Genomic DNA, 22,212 nt, shown 5'->3' with positions numbered 1-22,212 from the left:
AGACAGAAAGGCCAATAGATCAATCAGACAATACTCCAACCCATAAAATACATATACAGGCCCCCATGAAAGCACAAAATCCAAACCACAATTTGCGTGAGCAGGAGGACAAACAGACCCAAGGGTTAGCCAGGGTACAGGGGGGGGAGGGGTTTAAGTATACATCAGACTCAGAAGTACAGAAGCGTCCATAAAGAGGGGACAGTAACCAACTCCAAAGGAGAACCGTCATGGACCATAAGATAAAAAGGAGGAAAAAAGGAAGGAAAAAACCTAAGTGCACACTGCACATACCCTAGACTTATAGACTGTCCCTACCTAGCCTGTGGAGGTCGGCACCCTAGAACCCCACGCCAATGGCGCCCCCACTCACCGTAGTCTATCCCTCCTACGATGCACCCTACACTAAGGTGCATCTAAAAAAGGGAGGAAAGACAGTTGTTCGTTCAGTCCAGTCGGTACCTCAGTCTTTAAGGTATAAATCCAAAAGCATTCCTTCCGCAGTAATAGTCTGTCCCAGTTGCCTCCTCTTACTGGGGGTCTGATGTAATCAATACCCATCACTCTTATGGCATCCTCCCTCCCACCATGAAAGCTATTAACATGCCTTGCTATGGACGTATCGTTATTCTTCCGAATATCATTTTTGTGTTCCCCCACCCTCCTGCGCAACTCTCGAATGGTCTTGCCAACATACTGTTTACCGCAGCAGCAAAGGATCCTGTAGATAACTCCCTTGGTTCTGCAGGTGATAAGGGACCTGATTTCAAAAGTCTTGTCATTCCCTACACTGCTAAAAGTCTTTCCCTCCTCAATCAGCTTGCAATTAACGCAGTCCCGACATTTAAAACAGCCTCTGATGTTATTATCAGCCCGGACAACCTGATTGTCACGAAAATGGCTGTGCACCAACCTGTCTTTAAGTGACCTCGCTTTCCGAAAAGTGACAGAGGGATAATCAGAGAGATGTTTGTCCAGTACGGGATCCATTTTGAGAATGGGCCAGAATTTAGTCAAAGTGCGCCTCAAATCATTTGCACCATTAGAGAAGGTAGTAATGAACCGTAGGGTATTTATTTGATCCACCTGCTCACGTCTTGGGTTCAGCACAGTAGCCCGATCCATCCTCGCCACAGAATCAAAGGCATTCATAACCACCCTCCTGGGATAGCCCCTATCATCAAGTCGCCCCATAAGGTCAACGGACTGTGTCCTAAAACCAGATTCCTCAGAACAATTGCGTCGCATTCTGACAAACTGGCTCTTGGGTATGCCCTTTTTCTGGGATTTAGGATGAGCACTTTCCCACCTCAAAAGTGAATTTGAGGCAGTTTGCTTCCTGAAGGTGCTCGTCATTAGACGGCCACCTTCCCCTATCTCTACCATGATGTCCAAAAAGGCCAGTCTCTCGCTGCTAACCTCATAGGTAAAATGCAGGCCAATCCCATTGTGGTTGAGGGCATCGATGAAAGTCAGGAACCCTGCTTCGGGTCCCTTCCAGATGACAAAAATATCATCGATGTACCTCAACCACAGTACAACATCCTCAGTGTCCAAGTCCCCTCCAAAAACGACGGTTTCCTCCCACCAGCCCAGGAGCAAGTTGGCATACGATGGGGCACAGCAACTCCCCATCGCAGTGCCCCTGCGCTGGTGGAAGTACTTACCGTCGAAAACAAACACGTTCTTAGTTAAACAGAAACGTAGAGCCCTGAGTACAAACTCACTATGTCCAGACAGATGGTTACCCCTTGAGTTAAGATAGTATTTCGTGGCCTCCAAACCTGCTGTATGTGGGATTGACGAATAAAGAGCCTCAACATCCACACTACAAAGCAGCATACCCTCCTCCAGGAAAATATCATCAATTTTTTTCAAAAAGTCCGTCGTATCTCCCAAATAAGAGTTTAATGAGACAACAAACGGCCGTAAGATTTTATCCACGTAAATACTCAATTTCTCGGTAAGGCTGCCCACACCTGACACAATCGGGCGCCCCTTCAGAGGGGACAACCCCTTGTGGATTTTAGGCAAAGTGTAGAAAGTTGCCATTACCGGAAATGGGGGAAAAAGGTCATCATGTTCATTTTTATCAATGATGCCATCTCTTAGGGCTTCCGCCAGGAGACTCTTCAGTTCATCCCTAAATCCTGGAATAGGGTTAGATGAAAGACAGGTATAACAATCTTCATCCTTTAAAATATCCCAACATAGGTTTCTGTAATTCTGGGTGTCCAGTATCACCACATTCCCCCCTTTGTCAGAGGGCTTTATGGTGATACTGGAGTCCTGTTCCAAAGCCCGAAGACTAACCATCTCGGCCTTTGTAAGATTGTATTCAGCATCCCAAGAGTTGTATCCTTTTTGTATCTCCTCGGTCACTAAGTTGACAAAAATGTCGACCACATCCACTGAGGAGGTATTTGGCGGCATCCTATTGCTCTTATTTTTAAGGTTCGTAAATGGACCCTCGCCATAATCGTTGGGATTACGATCATCAAGATGAAACAAGAAACGTACGTCCTGTAAGAGATCCTCAGATATACCCAACTCATTAGCAGATTTCTCTGCTTCCTTCCCATGGAAAATCTTCCATTTGAGGAGTCTAGCAAAAAGATGTAAATCCTTGATAGCCCCAAACTCCTCAAAATTGGAAGTAGGTACAAAAGAAAGTCCCCTGTTCAGCAACTGTAGCTCAGTTGCACTCAGGATTTTGGAGGATAAATTCACTATCTGAGGAGCCCTCATGCCTGCGGATGTTGCTGATTCTTGCTTCTCAGATAGTATTGGCTGTCTAAAAAACCGCCCCTTCCTGAGGCCTGTGCCGACCCACGTCCTGGTCTGCCCCTACCGCCGGGTTTCTTGAAGCGCTGTTGTGGACGAAAGTTACTATTGTTGTTACCACCCTCACCATCAGACAATTCAGCATCCGTGGATGAGATATCAGTATCGTATGTTCTCACCCCACGGTTATTGGTGTAAACATAGACTCTATTATCCTTAAAATCTTGTAAATCCCTGATAAAGAATCTATGTTTACGTTCCTTCAGCTTGTACTGGAACTTTTCAACAACCCCTTGAAGGGCTAATTCTTTTGTCTGAAACTCTGCTTCACCAGAGAATTTCTTGGTAATCTCAATATTTTCTTTTAAAGATTCCTCAAGATTAACCAAATTTTTCTTCTCCTCCTCTAGCAGTAGTCTCATAAGTTTAAGAGAGCTCTCAGTAACCTCTTTCTCCCATTTGGCAAGAAAGTCAGCGTTTTTAAACCTATACCCCGGCTGCAGGGTAATCCTTAAATGACGTGGCACTATTTTTTCTTTCAAGTAACTCTCCAAGGTCTGAACCTCCCACCATGCAATAATTCTTTCCTTGTAGACCTTGGTGAGGTCCTTGAAGGCCCCGTTTAAGGTAGGTGTATATCTCTTAAGAGTTAGATTTCTGTCCGAAAAGACCTCCCTGGCCTCGTTTACCCACTGTCGCGTATCAAGGTCAGAGGAAAGAAATCCTGCCATTTATCGGCACTAATAATCACAATAGCAAAACCTTTATGAAATCCCCCTGTTCAGAGAGTGATAGATAGCAGAATGGGGTCAAACCAAGGAAACAAAAAATCCTAAAACATAACATTTATTAGATATGCAGATAAAAGGTGGACTGCCACCATAAAAGAATAAAACGTTTGTCAAGGGCTGCTGAATGTATAATACCAGCCTCCAAACAAATCATGCAAGGCACACACTGCAGGAGGTATGAATACAAGTCACACTCAAACCTGCATTGATAATGACAGCTAGGATGGTCGCTTCATCAGGATCAAACAATTGTTCGCAACCATTAAAGCAGAGAAAACGGCCTTACCGTATTTTCAAAGGGCATATGATGATATGGCTCAAAGTCAGGTGACCTCATATAGGTCTAGCACAAATACCTTCACTTTGCTCGAACCATACCACAGTACCTCCCGACGCGTTTCAAAGAATAATCATCAGGGGAGTCTTCTCAGGGTACAAGTCGTCTTATCAGTAAACATCACCAGACTGATATATAGTCAAAATTGCCCCATGGACGGACTGTGGAAAAAATAATCATACCTTACAGCCCATCCAAACCACCAAACATGAGGAATAACCTCATAAACCAAACTGCTTACCCCAAATAAAGTCCAGCAAGGAAGAACGCCAAGCTGCAGGTGCCGCGCCGGTTAGTTTGAAAACCGCGCTTCTTATAGGGGCTGCGCATGCGCGGTAAGTCCACCGCAGCGTCGTGACGTCAGTCCCGGCATACACCATGCCGGAAGCCGCGACGTCACCATCATGCCCGTCGGCCGCATCAACATACCTGCGCCGCCGACGTCATAGGCAGGAGCCTGGAACGCAAGCCAATAGTCGGAACAAAACCGGAAGTATCCGATAAACAGTTGCTTATTAACCAGGCTGCGCCTACATCCAATTCCAACAGCAAGGTATTAATCCTTGTGTCCAGTAAAGGTACACGGGGCCTACACGATCGCAGGATCATCCGAGACACACTAGAGATACCAATTAAGACAGAAAGGCCAATAGATCTTCGGGCTTTGGAACAGGACTCCAGTATCACCATAAAGCCCTCTGACAAAGGGGGGAATGTGGTGATACTGGACACCCAGAATTACAGAAACCTATGTTGGGATATTTTAAAGGATGAAGATTGTTATACCTGTCTTTCATCTAACCCTATTCCAGGATTTAGGGATGAACTGAAGAGTCTCCTGGCGGAAGCCCTAAGAGATGGCATCATTGATAAAAATGAACATGATTACCTTTTTCCCCCATTTCCGGTAATGGCAATGCCAAGCTGCAGGTGCCGCGCCGGTTAGTTTGAAAACCGCGCTTCTTATAGGGGCCGCGCATGCGCGGTAAGTCCACCGCAGCGTCGTGACGTCAGTCCCGGCATACACCATGCCGGAAGCCGCGACGTCACCATCATGCCCGTCGGCCGCATCAACATACCTGCGCCGCCGACGTCATAGGCAGGAGCCTGGAACGCAAGCCAATAGTCGGAACAAAACCGGAAGTATCCGATAAACAGTTGCTTATTAACCAGGCTGCGCCTACATCCAATTCCAACAGCAAGGTATTAATCCTTGTGTCCAGTAAAGGTACACGGGGCCTACACGATCGCAGGATCATCCGAGACACACTAGAGATACCAATTAAGACAGAAAGGCCAATAGATCAATCAGACAATACTCCAACCCATAAAATACATATACAGCCCCCCATGAAAGCACAAAATCCAAACCACAATTTGCGTGAGCAGGAGGACAAACAGACCCAAGGGTTAGCCAGGGTACAGGGGGGGGAGGGGTTTAAGTATACATCAGACTCAGAAGTACAGAAGCGTCCATAAAGAGGGGACAGTAACCAACTCCAAAGGAGAACCGTCATGGACCATAAGATAAAAAGGAGGAAAAAAGGAAGGAAAAAACCTAAGTGCACACTGCACATACCCTAGACTTATAGACTGTCCCTACCTAGCCTGTGGAGGTCGGCACCCTAGAACCCCACGCCAATGGCGCCCCCACTCACCGTAGTCTATCCCTCCTACGATGCACCCTACACTAAGGTGCATCTAAAAAAGGGAGGAAAGACAGTTGTTCGTTCAGTCCAGTCGGTACCTCAGTCTTTAAGGTATAAATCCAAAAGCATTCCTTCCGCAGTAATAGTCTGTCCCAGTTGCCTCCTCTTACTGGGGGTCTGATGTAATCAATACCCATCACTCTTATGGCATCCTCCCTCCCACCATGAAAGCTATTAACATGCCTTGCTATGGACGTATCGTTATTCTTCCGAATATCATTTTTGTGTTCCCCCACCCTCCTGCGCAACTCTCGAATGGTCTTGCCAACATACTGTTTACCGCAGCAGCAAAGGATCCTGTAGATAACTCCCTTGGTTCTGCAGGTGATAAGGGACCTGATTTTTTAGATGCACCTTAGTGTAGGGTGCATCGTAGGAGGGATAGACTACGGTGAGTGGGGGCGCCATTGGCGTGGGGTTCTAGGGTGCCGACCTCCACAGGCTAGGTAGGGACAGTCTATAAGTCTAGGGTATGTGCAGTGTGCACTTAGGTTTTTTCCTTCCTTTTTTCCTCCTTTTTATCTTATGGTCCATGACGGTTCTCCTTTGGAGTTGGTTACTGTCCCCTCTTTATGGACGCTTCTGTACTTCTGAGTCTGATGTATACTTAAACCCCTCCCCCCCCTGTACCCTGGCTAACCCTTGGGTCTGTTTGTCCTCCTGCTCACGCAAATTGTGGTTTGGATTTTGTGCTTTCATGGGGGGCTGTATATGTATTTTATGGGTTGGAGTATTGTCTGATTGATCTATTGGCCTTTCTGTCTTAATTGGTATCTCTAGTGTGTCTCGGATGATCCTGCGATCGTGTAGGCCCCGTGTACCTTTACTGGACACAAGGATTAATACCTTGCTGTTGGAATTGGATGTAGGCGCAGCCTGGTTAATAAGCAACTGTTTATCGGATACTTCCGGTTTTGTTCCGACTATTGGCTTGCGTTCCAGGCTCCTGCCTATGACGTCGGCGGCGCAGGTATGTTGATGCGGCCGACGGGCATGATGGTGACGTCGCGGCTTCCGGCATGGTGTATGCCGGGACTGACGTCACGACGCTGCGGTGGACTTACCGCGCATGCGCGGCCCCTATAAGAAGCGCGGTTTTCAAACTAACCGGCGCGGCACCTGCAGCTTGGCGTTCTTCCTTGCTGGACTTTATTTGGGGTAAGCAGTTTGGTTTATGAGGTTATTCCTCATGTTTGGTGGTTTGGATGGGCTGTAAGGTATGATTATTTTTTCCACAGTCCGTCCATGGGGCAATTTTGACTATATATCAGTCTGGTGATGTTTACTGATAAGACGACTTGTACCCTGAGAAGACTCCCCTGATGATTATTCTTTGAAACGCGTCGGGAGGTACTGTGGTATGGTTCGAGCAAAGTGAAGGTATTTGTGCTAGACCTATATGAGGTCACCTGACTTTGAGCCATATCATCATATGCCCTTTGAAAATACGGTAAGGCCGTTTTCTCTGCTTTAATGGTTGCGAACAATTGTTTGATCCTGATGAAGCGACCATCCTAGCTGTCATTATCAATGCAGGTTTGAGTGTGACTTGTATTCATACCTCCTGCAGTGTGTGCCTTGCATGATTTGTTTGGAGGCTGGTATTATACATTCAGCAGCCCTTGACAAACGTTTTATTCGTTTATGGTGGCAGTCCACCTTTTATCTGCATATCTAATAAATGTTATGTTTTAGGATTTTTTCTTTTTATTAAGTTGCCTAATAATTCTGCACAGTAATAGTTACCTGCAGAAACAGATATCCTCCTAAGATAGCCAAATCTAAAAAAACACCACTCCAACTTCCAAAAATATTAAGCTTTGATATTTATGAGTGTTTTGGGTTGATTGAGAACATATTTGTTGATCAATAATAAAAAAAATCCTCTAAAATAAAACTTGCCTAATAATTCTGCACACGGTGTAGTACTGTCCCCCTCCTATAGTTGTCCCATTCTATAGTAATGCGCCCATCCTACAGTAATGTCCCCAACCTATAGTAATGTGCCCATCCTGTAGTAATGTGTCCATCCTTGTCCCCATCTTAGTAATTTCCCCATTCTTGTCCCCTTGTAGCAATCTCCCTATCCTGTAGTACTGTCCTCATCCTATAGTTGTCCCATCCTACAGTAATGTCCCCATCCTACAGTAATGTCCCCAGCCTTGTCCCCATCCTGTAGTAATGTCCCCATCCAATAGTAATGTGCCTATCCTATAGTAATACCCATCTGCTAATGAATAATTTGCGGTCATCCTTGGCTCCCATCTCCTCCCTTTCCTGTGCAGACTCTGCAGTGTCACATTATAATAAGACATTGCAGAGTGCCCTGGATGAAGCTGCACCAGCTACATGCAAAAAAAACCACACAGGCAGCGGCAGCCCTGGCACACGCTTCAAACACGTTCCCTTCAGCGCTGTTCTAGGTGTGCTGAGCGTCTGTGGAGAAAATCCTTCTCAGCTGAAGACTTCATCCACTATAAGTTCATGCTCAAAACCTATAACTCTGCTCTCCATCTGGCTAAACAAGTATACTTTACCACTCTCATCACTTCACTAGCCAACAATCCTAAACGCCTCTTTGAAACCTACCACTCCCTCCTGAGCTCTAAAGCACAGACCCCGGTCACCAACCTAAGCTCTGATGCTCTGGCCACTTTCTTCTTACAAAAGATAAACGACATCCACAAAGAAATCTTTGAAAAATCCCCTCATAGCCTGGATCCCCTCCTCTCCCGCACCTCAACTTCACTATCAATATTCGAGCCTGTCACAGAAGAAGAAGTGATGCATCTCCTCACCTCTTCCCGCCCAACAACCTGCACCAGTGACCCTATTCCCTCTCATCTCCTTCAGGCTCTCTCCCCAGCTGTCACAACCTATCTAACCAAAATGTTTAAACTCTCTCTTTCATCAGGCATCTTTCCTTCATCATTTAAACATGCCATCATAACCCTTCTACTTAAAAAACCTTCCCTCAATCAGAACTGTGCCGCTAACTACAGACCAGTCTCTAATCTTCCTTTTATCTCTAAGCTCCTGGAACGCTTGGTCCACTCTTGGCAAATCCGCTATTTATCTGAAAACTCACTTCTTGATCCCTCTCAATTTGGTTTCCGCTCTTTACACTCTACCGAAACGGCTCTCACCAAAGTCTCAAATGATCTATTAACAGCAAAATCTAACAGTCACTATTCCCTATTGTTTCTCCTGGATCTCTCAGCTGCTTTTGACACTGTGGATCACCAACTTCTCCTCACCATGCTCCACTCTATTGACCTCAAGGACACTTCTCTCGCCTGGTTCTCCTATCTTTCTGACCGCTGCCTCACTTTTTCCTTTGCCAACTCTTAGGGTATGTGCGCACGTTGCTTTTTACCTGCTTTTTACCTGCTTTTTTGCTGCTTTTTCTTCTGCGCTGTTTAATGCCAAAATGGATGTGTTCTTCTATTCAAGCAAAGTCTATGGGAATTTGGGTTTCTTGTTCACACTATGTTGTTCAAAATGCTGCCTTTTTGTGGCAGATTTTTGGTCAAAAACTCAGCTTTGCAGTGCAAAACCCAAATGGCAAAAACAATTGACATGTTGCTTCTTTGAAAAGCTGAGTTTTTGACCAAAGTTCTGCCACAAAAAGGCAGCATTTTGAACAACATAGTGTGAACAAGAAACCCAAATTCCCATAGACTTTGCTTGAATAGAAGAACACATCCATTTTGGCATTAAACAGCGCAGAAGAAAAAGCAGCAAAAAAGCAGGTAAAAAGCAGGTAAAAAGCAACGTGCGCACATACCCTTACTCTACTCCTCTCCCCCTCACCTTCGGGGTTCCTCAAGGCTCAGTCTTGGGCCCTCTCCTCTTCTCTCTATACACCGCCCCTATCAGACAAACCATTAGCAGATTCGGTTTCCAATACCATTTCTATGCTGATGACACCCAATTATACACATCTCCAATCATCACCCCTGCTCTGTTACAAATTACCAGGGATTGTCTGTCTGCTGTCTCTCAAAGCATGTCCTCCCTCTATCTGAAACTGAATCTCTCCAAAACTGAGTTTCTTGTGTTTCCTCCCTCTACTAACCAACCTACACCCGACATCTCAATTACCTTCGATTACTTAATCATTACTCCCAAGCAGCATGCTCGCTGTCTTGGGGTTATATTTGACTCAAAACTCTCCTTCATTCCCCATATACAATCACTCACTCACACATGTCACCTACATCTTAACACTAGAAGTCCCAGAAATTTCGAGCTCCCCTCTGAAGTCCTGAAAGAGGGTCAAATAACATACAATAAACTGAATAGAACAAACTAGAAACTAAATGGCTAAACTCAATGGAAAACAAAAACCTCCTATGGTGCGACAGTAATGGCCTTAATTAAAGAACAAAAGACGGTGATTATAGGATGTTAGCTAAAATCCTTCAGGTCATTCGACCCGTCTCTGGGTTCCAAAGGTAGAAATGTTAAATGATCCCTCTCTGGGACTTCTAGTGTTAAAAACATCTCCAGAATCCGACCATTTCTCACTTTCGAAACTGCAAAAACCCTTACTGTCACTCTTATTCATTCCCGCCTGGATTACTGCAACTCTTTTTTTATTGGTCCCCCTCGGACCAAACTCTCCCCTCTCCAATTGATCATGAATGCAGCAGCCAGGGTCATATTCCTGTCCAGCCGCTTCACCGATGCCTCCACCTTGTGCCACTCACTACACTTTCTACCTATCAGCTACAGAATACAATACAAACTCATATCCCTCACCCACTAAGCTCTCCACAGCTCTGCACCACCATATATCTCATCCCTCATCTCTGTCTATCATCCCACCCGCCCCCTTCGTTTCGCAAATGATCTTAGACTAACATCATCCATAATACGAACCACACACCTCCATGTCCAAGACTTTTCTCGTGCCGCGCCAGTTTTCTGGAATGCACTACCCCAAAGAATGCGAATAATATCCAGCCCCCAAGTTTTTAAGCGTACATTAAAAACATCTCTTTAGACAAGCTTATCATAATAACTTCCTAACCTAACTCTCCCCTGTCCCACCTTCTAAATGCTACTCGTAACCTTCTCTCTCCTATTTCTGTCCTCACATCCTACATACAAATAGCACGTAAGGGCACCCAAAAGGTTACTGTCTAAAGACCAGATCATTCATCTTTATATGTAACCAATAAATTAGCATAACGATGGCCGGTCAGATGTACAAGTGTGCTTCACCTTTTGTGTCCCCCTTCTTCCCCATAGATTGTAAGCTTTTGAGCAGGGCCCTCATTCCTACTGTAGCTGTTGAATTGTGTACTATTTTGTCCTGTTTTTTTCTATACAACTCTCCACCTGAGTGTAAAGTTCTGCGGAATATGTTGGCGCTATATAAATAAACTTTATTATTATTATTATTATTATTATTATTATTATTATTAGAATGTCCCCAGCCTTATCCCTATCCTATAGTAATGTTTCCCATACTTGTCCCCTTGTAGTAATGTCCCTATCCTGTAGTACTGTGCCCATCCTAGTCCCCATCCTATAGTAATGTGCCCACCTTGTTCCAATCCTATAGTAATGTGCCCACCTTGTCCCCATCCTATAGTAATGTCCCCAACCTATAGGAATGTGCCCATCCTGTAGTAATGTGTCCATCTATGTCCCCATCTTATAGTAATGTTCCCCATCCTTGTCCCCTTGTAGCAATCTCCCTATCCTGTAGTACTGTTTCCATCCTATAGTTGTCCCATCCTACAGTAATGTCCCCATCCTACAGTTATGTTCCAGCCTTGTCCCCATCCTGTAGTAATGTTCCCATCCAATAGTAATGTGCCTATCCTATAGTAATGTCCCCAGCCTTATCCCTATCCTATAGTAATATTTCCCATACTTGTCACCTTGTAGTAATGTCCCTATCCTGTAGTACTGTGCCCATCCTAGTCCCCATTCTGTAGTAATGTGCCCATCTTTGTCCCCATCCTATAGTAATGTCCCCAGCCTTGTCCCCATCCTATAGTAATGTGCCCACCTTGTTCCCATCCTATAGTCATGTGGTGGCGGTGGCTGAAAGGGGGCAGTGGCTATAACTTACCGATCACTCTCCTCAGCTTCCACAGACGCCGGAGTGAAGCTGAGGGGAGCAGTCTCTGGACCCCGATCTACAGTGATTGGAAAGATCGGTCACAAGGCTGGTCTCTCCAATCAGAGCTGGGGGTGGGTGAAACAGAGGTCACCCAGCTCCAGCCAATGATCAGTGCTATAGCTGCACTTATCATGGCTGAATTTCAATGCTTCAGCCATTTTCAATGGCTGAAACATTACAGTGGCAGTGATTGGCTGGCTGAGCAGCGTTCATCAGCCAATCACAGCCTCCGTAGGTCCGGGGAGGAGACACCACCCTTCCTGAGGTCCCCTCCTCCCTGAATCTAAGGTATTTGCAAAATGATCACAGCCACTGGGGCTCCGGGACCGCGATTTCGACATGATGTACTGAGTACATCATGGGTCCCTTAAGTACCTGGGAGCCATGACGTACCCAGTACGTCATAGGTTGCTAAGGGGTTAATGTGCCATCCTTCACATACACACACAAAAAAACCCCAAAAAAACCCCACCATTCTTCTCACCTGTGCTGCGTTCCCTCAGCTGCCTCATCTCTGCTTCTTGCTGACTGCAGGCACGTGCCCCCGATGACTATCGTGGCAGGTGCAGGGGCAGTAAGAAATGTCAGCGATTTATGTCAGATGATTGTTTTTACCGGTGCTGTGCGCGCAGCTAAGGTCAGGCAGTTTCCATTAGAGGAACAGTTGTGCACAGAGCGCTGGACTCTGAGAGAAACAATCATCTGACATAAAGCGCAGACAGTGGCTGTGGGCGGCCCCTGCATCTGCTGCGATAGTCAAAAGGGGCACAGACCTGGGGGCTGCACAGAGCAGCCTTAGGGGCCGCATGCAGCCCGCGGGCTGCATGTTTGAGACCTCTGCCTTAGAAGCAGCAACAATTACGGGCTTTACCCAGCTTAACCCGATTGCCCTGTTACGATGGCAATTGGGGTATTATAAGGGGTTAATCACAGCCATGATTTGTCAGTTGCCATCAAGCCCTAGATTAGCAATGAGGTTCGATCTATGAGACCCCCATTAGTAATTTTGTAAGTGAAAACAAATAAAACACAAGCACTGAAAAATATCCTTTTTATTAAATAAAATACATACACCCTCTTTCACCCCTTTATTAACCATCAAAATACCCATACAGATCCGGCGTAATCCACACGACATCCTACGACAATCCCGGGTCTGCTACATATGGAAATCTCAGTGCACGAGCACATTAGAATACATGACAGCCCGCTGCAGCTTCAGGCAGACATTGATTGAGCTGCGGCTAAGTGGTGACGTCACTGAGTTCCCACGGTCCCCCACCTGTGACCATACATAAATTCACCTCAGGTGAACTTGTTTTACTCAGTGACCTCACCTCAGTTGAACTCATTGACTTTGTCAAATTTTTGCACCAAATCACTCCTTTCTTCTGACTGGTGTAAACTCCACCACTTCTCTGATACCCTGAGCTTTTATATTTTGATGCTGCAGCACTGCTATCACCTAATCTGTTGTCTCACTGAATCTCTTCTCATGAGGAAACATTTGTGCTGCTCAGCAGAGTCAGTGTTTTCCTACCAGCCCTGTTAGATCTACTTCATTGAGCAGGTAGTTATATCCATTTCCTTATCCTTTCATCACCTGGCAGCATGTGTGTGGAAGGGGGAAGCACCGCTATAATCTTTGTCACATTACAAATCCTTCATTCAGCTCTCTTCTCATAGCACTGTGACTGCTATACACACATCCTTCTACACTCACACATTGCCTTGCCCAGAGCTTATGTCCCTTGTGCTCAATGTGTAATGGCTCTGCAGTGAGATTAAGAAAATGAGCACAAAAAAAACAAAAGTGCCTTTAGTGACATCTTTGATGTCTGATCTCTGGACAAGCAGTGTGGGGGATAGGTAGCACAGCAGAGGTGACACTGCTATGAGAGGAAGAGAGTTGATAGATGAGTTTGTAATGTGACATAGCTAAACTCAGCTATGCTGCCCCTCTCTCAACATGGACTGTGTGGAGATAAAATCTCAAAGCTGCCAGTGTGATGTGCCCACAAAAACTTGTAATCACTCTGCAATGAGATACATCTGTCTATCAGTAGATCTCACACAGGAGTTACCTGTTCTAAGCTTTTGTGGAGACATGGTCTTTCAACTGTCTACGTTTGATTGGTCAACATCATACAGGAAGAAAATGCACACGCCACCTTTGAAAACTATCTGATGATGCTCACTTGAAGTTAACTGAAATTAACTCATTGAAGAGTTTTTTGAAAAGTCGCCTTTAATCAGTCCATTTTAGCAGGTGATGTTCCTGAGGTTTGGGTGGGATTTATGATCTTGGAAATCATGTGCATTTCTGAAAATACTGTAAAAATGTTGGAAAGTGAAAGCCCTCTGTCTGAGTATAAGGATGGTAGCTCTGATTTAGCTGGGACCTCAGAATAAATGGATGTACACTGCCACATTACAGTGGCCTCTCCGAGTGTCATACTGAATGGCAAGGACCCCTGCAGCAACACAGCTCCCACAAGACTAGTAACTCACTGGCCTAGCAGCAAATTTTTAGATAAATTGACTTGGTGTTGGTGCTGGCAACCATTGTTGGTGCAGTGCTGTTTATAGGGTGGTTGATCCAGAACCAAAGTGATGTTAATAGCGGAGGTAGCAGTGCTACGCTTAGGCTACATTCACATTTTCAGGTTTCTTATGCAGTTTTTGAAGGCAAAAGTCAAAAGTGGATTAAAGAACTAGAGAAGTCTCAGTCTTTTCTATACTGATCCATTCCGCCTTTGACTTTGAAAGCCACATCAAAGAGCCTAAACTGAAACATACTCGTGATAGAGTAAAGACTCACTTAAATAAGTTTTTGTGACATGGCAGCAGGCTTATATATGTTGATCAAATTGTAAACTGAGAGCCTTGTGTTTATTCTTGAAAAATGTTGTTTAGTCGCAATAGATCATTGTATAACATGAGTATGTGCAGTCCGTATCTTTTTTTTTCTAGACTTGCTGAAAAGGATTTAAAGATAATAAATTCTAATAACTTCAGCATGAGTTGACTGTGTGGTCAGGCTGTAGGGAAAACCTAGAGGTTGGTTGGCTGCATAGCTAGAGGTAGAAATAGAAAGATTATAATACCACATTATCTAGCTCTAGTGAGGGATAGTTTGATCAGTGCTAGAGAACTAGGCTACAAAAAAAATTATATAGTGGAATGGGTACAAATTTAGACTACAAAAGTGATTTTAGGACTTAAAGAATAACATTAATTTAAAATGTTTAATAGTACACTTGAAAATAAGAAATATTGTAATATATTGGCTTCTATAGCTTTGCATCTGTGATTGGTTTCAGTCAGACTGTGCCCCCACCCTGTGTGACAGCTTATCTGACTGCTTGAAATCACACACGCTGTCTATGTATCTAATTTTGTGTAAAAATAAATAAATACGAAAATTGGAGTAGAGTCTCCCATATTATGATACCCAGCACAGATAGAGCATACGGCTAAAGGCTGCAGCCCACAGCTGTGCTCTTATTCCTCCTGGCAGTGTTCCGATTTCAGTCACGAAGGTGGCGTGGCAACGGTTCACTCACCCATCTGCCACTCCACTGTATGGACAGTGTTGGCTTTATCTACATCCCCCCACAGTGACTGACAGCTAGTCAGCATTAGATACAGTTTTCAGTCAGTGCAGTACACCGCCACTCTACATTCACAGAGTCATGACTGAACCCGAGCCTGGTGCCGCCCCAAGAATGAAACCAGAATTCTAGTTTGAGGATTAAATTCCTCCATGTAACTGGTTTAATATGCAGATGTTGGACAGGTTCAGAATACTATTGATCTGCAGATTGACCCCATATCTGCAGGTTAATAGCATTTTTCCGCATGACAGGTTCCCTTTAAGACACACAGTTCTCTGTTGGCTACCAAATATCATAAATTGCTCTCTGGTTGATTTGACGCCTAGCAACCATTTTCTTTCCAACACATCTTAGAGATTAATTGCTGCAAATAAAATGTCGCAGTGAACAATAAACAGAACATGGTTAGTAGTTTATACACAGAGGCAAGAAAAGGGAAGTAAAGATTGATGGATTTGATCAAAATTGTGCTGAAAGAATAATAGTGGTATCACTTAGAATAAGAAAAACTGTATATCTGATACACAGTAAAAAAAAATCCTACTGAAAGACTTCTGTATTAAAAATGGGGTGTCTTTTGTCTTCATTTAATTGCATTATGCGCTTGGTTTTTCACTTGTGAGGAATTTTGAATTTTAAAAAAATCATTTTGAAAGCAAATTTAAAAAATTTGCTAAATGTGGATTTCCAGAAAATATGAATAAACACCCCTACCCGCTTCAAAAATACTGATATTTTTTTTATCTACAGCATATTTTACCCACTATAGGGGCAGATTTAAACCACCCAAAAAGAGTTTTCCACTAAGAAAAGTTTTCCCCAAGTAGCTTTATACTTGTAAAATGAAAAGAGCAGTTACTCACTCTCCCCAGATTTAGCTTTCTGCAGCTCATCCAGTCTCTGTGATTTGGCTGAACTGGTGACATCATGTTGACAGCCCATTTCTCACCGCAGCCAATCATGGAACTTAGTGAAATGTGCAGTCTACATCCACAGAACCAGTGTTTGGCTATAGTAATGATGGGCACTGTCAATGTGACACAATTAAAACACAGAGACCAGAGAGGCGGCGAAGAGCCAGCATTAGAGGAGGGCGAGTACCTTTGCGTTTTTACAATTATAAAAGCATTTGGTCCAAATTTTCTTAAAGTGAAAATCCCCTTTAAAGAGAACCTGTTAACTCGATTTTCCATGTAAAAATAAAGGCATGGCCACAATGCCGCATATAAAGTTTGGGTGTAATAAGCTTTTGAGGGGGGACTGTAGGTAGAGTCTTCATCCTGGACTTCTGCCGCAGCCCCTCTGCCTGCCTCTGGTGTCTGTATCAGCCTTCTCTTTTAAATATTGTGCTCAGACCACCCTGTCCACAGGCAACACTTGTGCAGAATAATTACCCAGCGGTCTTCAGTAAAATTTCACCGATAGCAGTGCAGAAGGCAAAGACCCTACACATGGTCCTGCCTCAATGTACCTAAAGCTTATTACACCAAACCTTCAAAACTTTAAAATGCAAGATCATGATGACAGGTTCTCCTTAATCCATATATCAAGTCAACACTGAGCTACATCAAGTTACTGAAACCATTCCAGAACACGTTTTATAGCATGATATGCAGCTTTATTTTTCTCATAGAGGTCTACTAATACAGAGAACTGGACAAATGATACATATTTCCCTATCTACAGGCAGCATATATTAGGCACTGGCTGCAGGATATCAGCAAGGGTTCTAAGAGAAATATAGCTTGACAGCCTCTGGGGACTGAGCCATATGAGAGACCAATAGGACAGTTCCCAATCCCTATGGCTTCTCCTCACCTGTTGCTCTAGAATGACAGATCTCTCCCTCTGTGTGTGTATGGGGGGAGACCTGTCACTCCAAGGCAGCACTGTAGGTGCGCTGGCTCTCCCACGCCATAAACAGCACAGCAGCCACGGTGCGGGAGTGCCAACTCACCGATCATCACATCAACTTGTGACCAAGATCAAAAAGGTTGAAACGTTAATCCAAAGTTGCTAACGTTCTTTCTCATCTGTATCTACTAATAAAAAGAACTTTATTTTACAAAATTGCAATAAGACTGTGCAGTGGATTTGTATATACACAAAGGCAGCAGGCGGGGAGAAGCTCCAGAGGACCAACTTGTCCGATTAGTCTCCTATGCCACTCAGTCCTCAGTGGCTATTAAACTGCAACATTTGAGAGATAAACATACATATCTAAAATCATGCATCTAGTGTCTGATACATTAAATGAAGTTGACAAAGATGAACTGTGTAATAGTTAATTCCAACGTATAGAAATATACTGTATACATTAATAAATCACACTTATGTTCTCTGTGTCTGTGAATCATTGATATTATGACTTTTTTTAATCTTCTTGTATACTTTGGATAGGTTCCTATGTGTACATGACTTCATTGCACTCTTGACCCAAACCTGATCTCTGCTAGAATTATAAGAAATCTTGCCAAAAACAGCAGTTGTATGCCTTCATAAAAATGATAAATATGTGTTACATTTTGCAGAATTATATTCATAAACTTTTACATAACTAAGACATTGCTAGGTTTTATGAATATGTCATTTGCAAATGTGTTGTAATGTCTTTCGCCTAGAATTGCATGATAACAAATGTGTTTTTTTAGCAAGGAGATGAAATGTTCAAAGAAATTCTTAGCACAAACAGTGAATGTTTGAGAAGGTATTTAGCATTTTAATAATGGAGTCTCTACCAAATACTTTTATACAAATTATCAAAAACATAAAGTGTATCTCCTAAATAAGAAAAAAATGCATACAATGCCCTTTGAATATAAAAAATGCAAACAAATGTGAAAAATATGCTGTAAAATAAGAAGGCTTTAAAAAATAAAAGTATTAATAGTCTATTATTAATTATCAATATGCAAAGTGAATGGACAAAATAGAATCATTATTTGGTGTGACCAACCTTTGTCTTCATGGCAGCAACAATTTTTCTACACTGTTTTTGAAGTAATTTGCAAGGAACATTGTTCTAAACATCCTGGAGAACTAACCAAAGATCTGTGATTGTAGGCTTGGGCAAATCTTGGGACACTCTTTGCCTTCAAAAGACCATATATTCTTCTAGCTATGCTTGCACAAAGCCATGGATTTTGTAGGATTATAATGAGTTGCATGAGTAACCAATTGTAACAAACAGTGAAACACAGTGATTAAATTAAAAAGAAACAACTATGTAGGAAGCTTAAAATTGGGAGAGAAACAGCCAAACTCTTTTATAGAGGAGAGATTGTGGAAGGCATTTTCATATCATATATCATGGCAAAACTGATGACAAAAACACACAAGGCAGCTATACTGAAGTAGCAAGGTCTCTCCAAAGCAAATATTTCAAAGCAAACTGGGATTTCAAGATGCAATTTTCAAGCTCTTTTGAAGAAGCGCCAAAATTGGACAAGATTGAGGAAACTTAATGGAGCATACGATAGTCAAATATGCTTACTTTTCTTTGCAATCAGAAGATGTCCAACAGTACCATCATTCAAAACTAGCACCAACAAGTTGACCAAGCTACACCCAACTACCCTTCAAAGAAGTCAGTCCAAAGTGGTCTCATTGGAGGAATCACGGTCAAAAAGCCATACCTTTGACACTGATATTAGATGTAATGCATGAAATAAAAAGCAAGAAAACATAGGAAATGAGTTGCTTAAAAATGTAAACAGAAGCTCGGGAATGATGAGTTACAATTTTGAATAGTTGCCTGTGACAGAAGGCAGTTTATTTACCAAAATACTGGAGGATGATACAATGATGAATATGTATAGGCAACAGTGAAACATGTTGGAGGATCCTTGTAACATTGGGACTACATTTCAACAAATGAACCAGGGCATTTCATCAGGATTAATGGTGTCCTCAATGTTGAAAAACACAGGCAGATACTTATCCATTGCACATAACCATCAGAGAGGCATCTCATTAGCTCCAATTTGATTCTGCAGCAAGTCAATGAAAAGAAGAAAGGGTTCTGGAAGTAATTAAATGACCTCTACTAGTGATTATTAAGTGTGCTCAGTTGAGCATTGCCCGCCTTGTTGTGCGCAGTGTTGAGCTGGTGGCTCCAATGAAAGTTGTCTCACTACCTGAAGGCTGTGAATAGTGGCCAGAGCTGTATTTGGAGAATGTGGATTATGATGTAACTTCGTGGGAACATTTTTGATAATAAATGGGTGAATGAGGGATATTGTGGGGGTACTCTTTATTCAAATATACCATTTTTTCCCTATGTGTGTTTTTTTAGTTATTGAGTTAGTAATTGGTGTATTTGATAGACACTTATTCATTACTAACCCCTGGGCTTGATGCCGGTTGACACTACACAGAGAGACGAGAGGCGAGCACACTATAAGGATTTTTCTTCAGGTGCAAGTGTACGGGTAGAAACCCATATAAATAGTCTATAGAAGTACACTGCACACTCCTTTTTGATTTTGGAGAAATAATAAATTTAAACATGACCAAATCCTACGTTTCGGCTCTAGGAACCTTATTCACGTGGTTGCTAGGAAAAAAATATAAATAATGTCTAAATACATATTTACAAATATATACAATAAATTCCCAAAATAAACTTTTTAGAAAAACATTTTTCAACATTTATGAGAATAATCTCCCAGTTTGAAGATATATTTATAAGATACATAACACATAGGGTAGATGATATGAAATATACACCTAACAATATAACAGTGCATCAATTATTTTTGATACAATTAGCAGTAATTATAAAAAGGACATTATAGAAAAAAGGGGGGGAGGAAGAGAATAGAGGAAAAGGTAGTAATGATAGCTCCTATATGGCAATAATATGCTACCTGTTAATGCTGATCTCCTTGGAATGTCAGGATTATTAGTATTCTGGGTTCCTATAATGTAAAGTAAATAGTTGGTTAGGCATTGTGATTTGTAAGGAGGAAAAAGGAAGAGAGAATAAGATAAAAGAAAGAATGGTGGTATTGAAACAAATACCGTATATGATGCCCTTGTCTGGTGTGCACTCCCATGCTTAGGTTCTACTTGGTGTAGACCTGTCTACACATAAATAACCCTCAGTATCCGTTCATTGGTCGTAAAAGGGAAGTTACGTGTCTTGGTGTAACCTAGGACGCTGGCGCCTGGGTCCTGGAAAGTGCCCATACAATGGATATAATACAACAGTGACGTGTCACTGTGTAACCTGGGATGCTAATACTAGTTACCAATAACATTCCATTTTAAAGAGGTAAGACATACGGTTGCCCAATTTAGATTTTAGATCATAGAAGGGGTTCCAAGACCCAAAAGAGGTGGCAACCATGTTTAGTTGCTCAAAATTGTGAGTGTTACTGGATCCACACTCTCCAGACATTAACACCCATGGGACTGAACAGAGAAATGGACTGGATGGTAGAAAAAATGTTTAACTATATTTTTCATTCTTCCAGATACAGTGATGATTATGCTGCACCATTGAATTCCTCTCCCATCCGACTCCTTCCCTACCCTCATTCCGACCCTCAATGGTAAAATCGTCCATGTACTCCTACAAACTACACTAACCTATTAATAGATAATCCTAGGATGAGTAACCATATATAGCCAGCGTGTATGTATGTGTATGTACAGTATATGTTTATGTATATACACTACAGTTCAAAAGTTTGGGATCACCCAGACAATTTTGTCTTTTTCATGAAAAATCATACTTTTATTTATCAAATGAGTTGCATAATGAATAGAAAATATAGTACAGACATTGACTAGGTTAGAAATAATGATTTTTACTTGAAATAATAATTTTCTCCTTCAAACTTTGCTTTTGTCACAGATGCTCCCTTTGCAGCAATTACAGCTTTGCAGACCTTTGCCAATCTACCTGTTAATTTGATGAGGTAATCTGGAGATATTTCACCCCATGCTTCCAAAAGCCCCTCCCAAAAGTTGAATTGACTTGATGGGCATTTTTTGCGTACAATATGGTCAAGCTGCTGCCACAACAGCTCAATAGGGTTGAGATCTGGTGACTGGGCTGGCCACTCCATTACAGATAGAATGCCAGCTGTCTGCTTCTTCAATAAATAGTTCATGCATAATATGGAGGTGTGCTTTGGGTCATTGCCCTGTTGTAGGATGAAATGGGCTCCAATCAAGCGCTGTCCACAGGGTATGGCATGGCATTGCAAAATGGAGTGATAGCCTTCAAAATCTCTTTTACATTGTACAGATCTCCCACTTTACCAGCACCAAAGCCACTCCAGACCATCACATTACCTCAACCATGCTTGACAGTTGGTGTCAGGAACTCTTCCAGCATCTTATCAGTAGTTTTGCGTCTCACAAATGTTCTTCTGTGTGATTCAAACACCTCAAACTTTGATTCATCTGTCTATAACACTTTTTCCAATCTTCCTCTGTCCAATGTCTTTTTTCTTTTGTCCATAGTAATCTTTTCCTATTATTAGCCAGTCTCAGGTATGGCTTTTTCTTTGCCACTCTGCTTTGAAGGCCAGCATCCCGGAGTCGCCTCTTCACTGTAGACATTGACACTGGCTTTTTGCGGGTACTATTTAATAAAGCTGCTAGTTGAGGACCTGTGAGGCATTGATTTCTCAAACTAGAGACTCTAATGTACTTGTCTTGTTGCTCAGTTGTGCAACAGGGCCTCCCACTTTTCTTTTTACTCTGGTTAGAGCCTGTTTGTGCTCTCCTCTGAAGGGAGTAGTACACACCGTTGTAGGAAATCTTCAGTTTCTTGACAATTTCTCGCATGGAATATCCTTCATTTCTAAGAACAAGAATAGAC

This window comes from Anomaloglossus baeobatrachus, chromosome 3, assembly GCF_048569485.1.
Source record: "Anomaloglossus baeobatrachus isolate aAnoBae1 chromosome 3, aAnoBae1.hap1, whole genome shotgun sequence".
NCBI lineage: Eukaryota > Metazoa > Chordata > Amphibia > Anura > Aromobatidae > Anomaloglossus > Anomaloglossus baeobatrachus.
The sequence above is the reverse complement of the archived record's forward strand: the minus strand, read 5'-3'. Positions refer to the sequence as shown.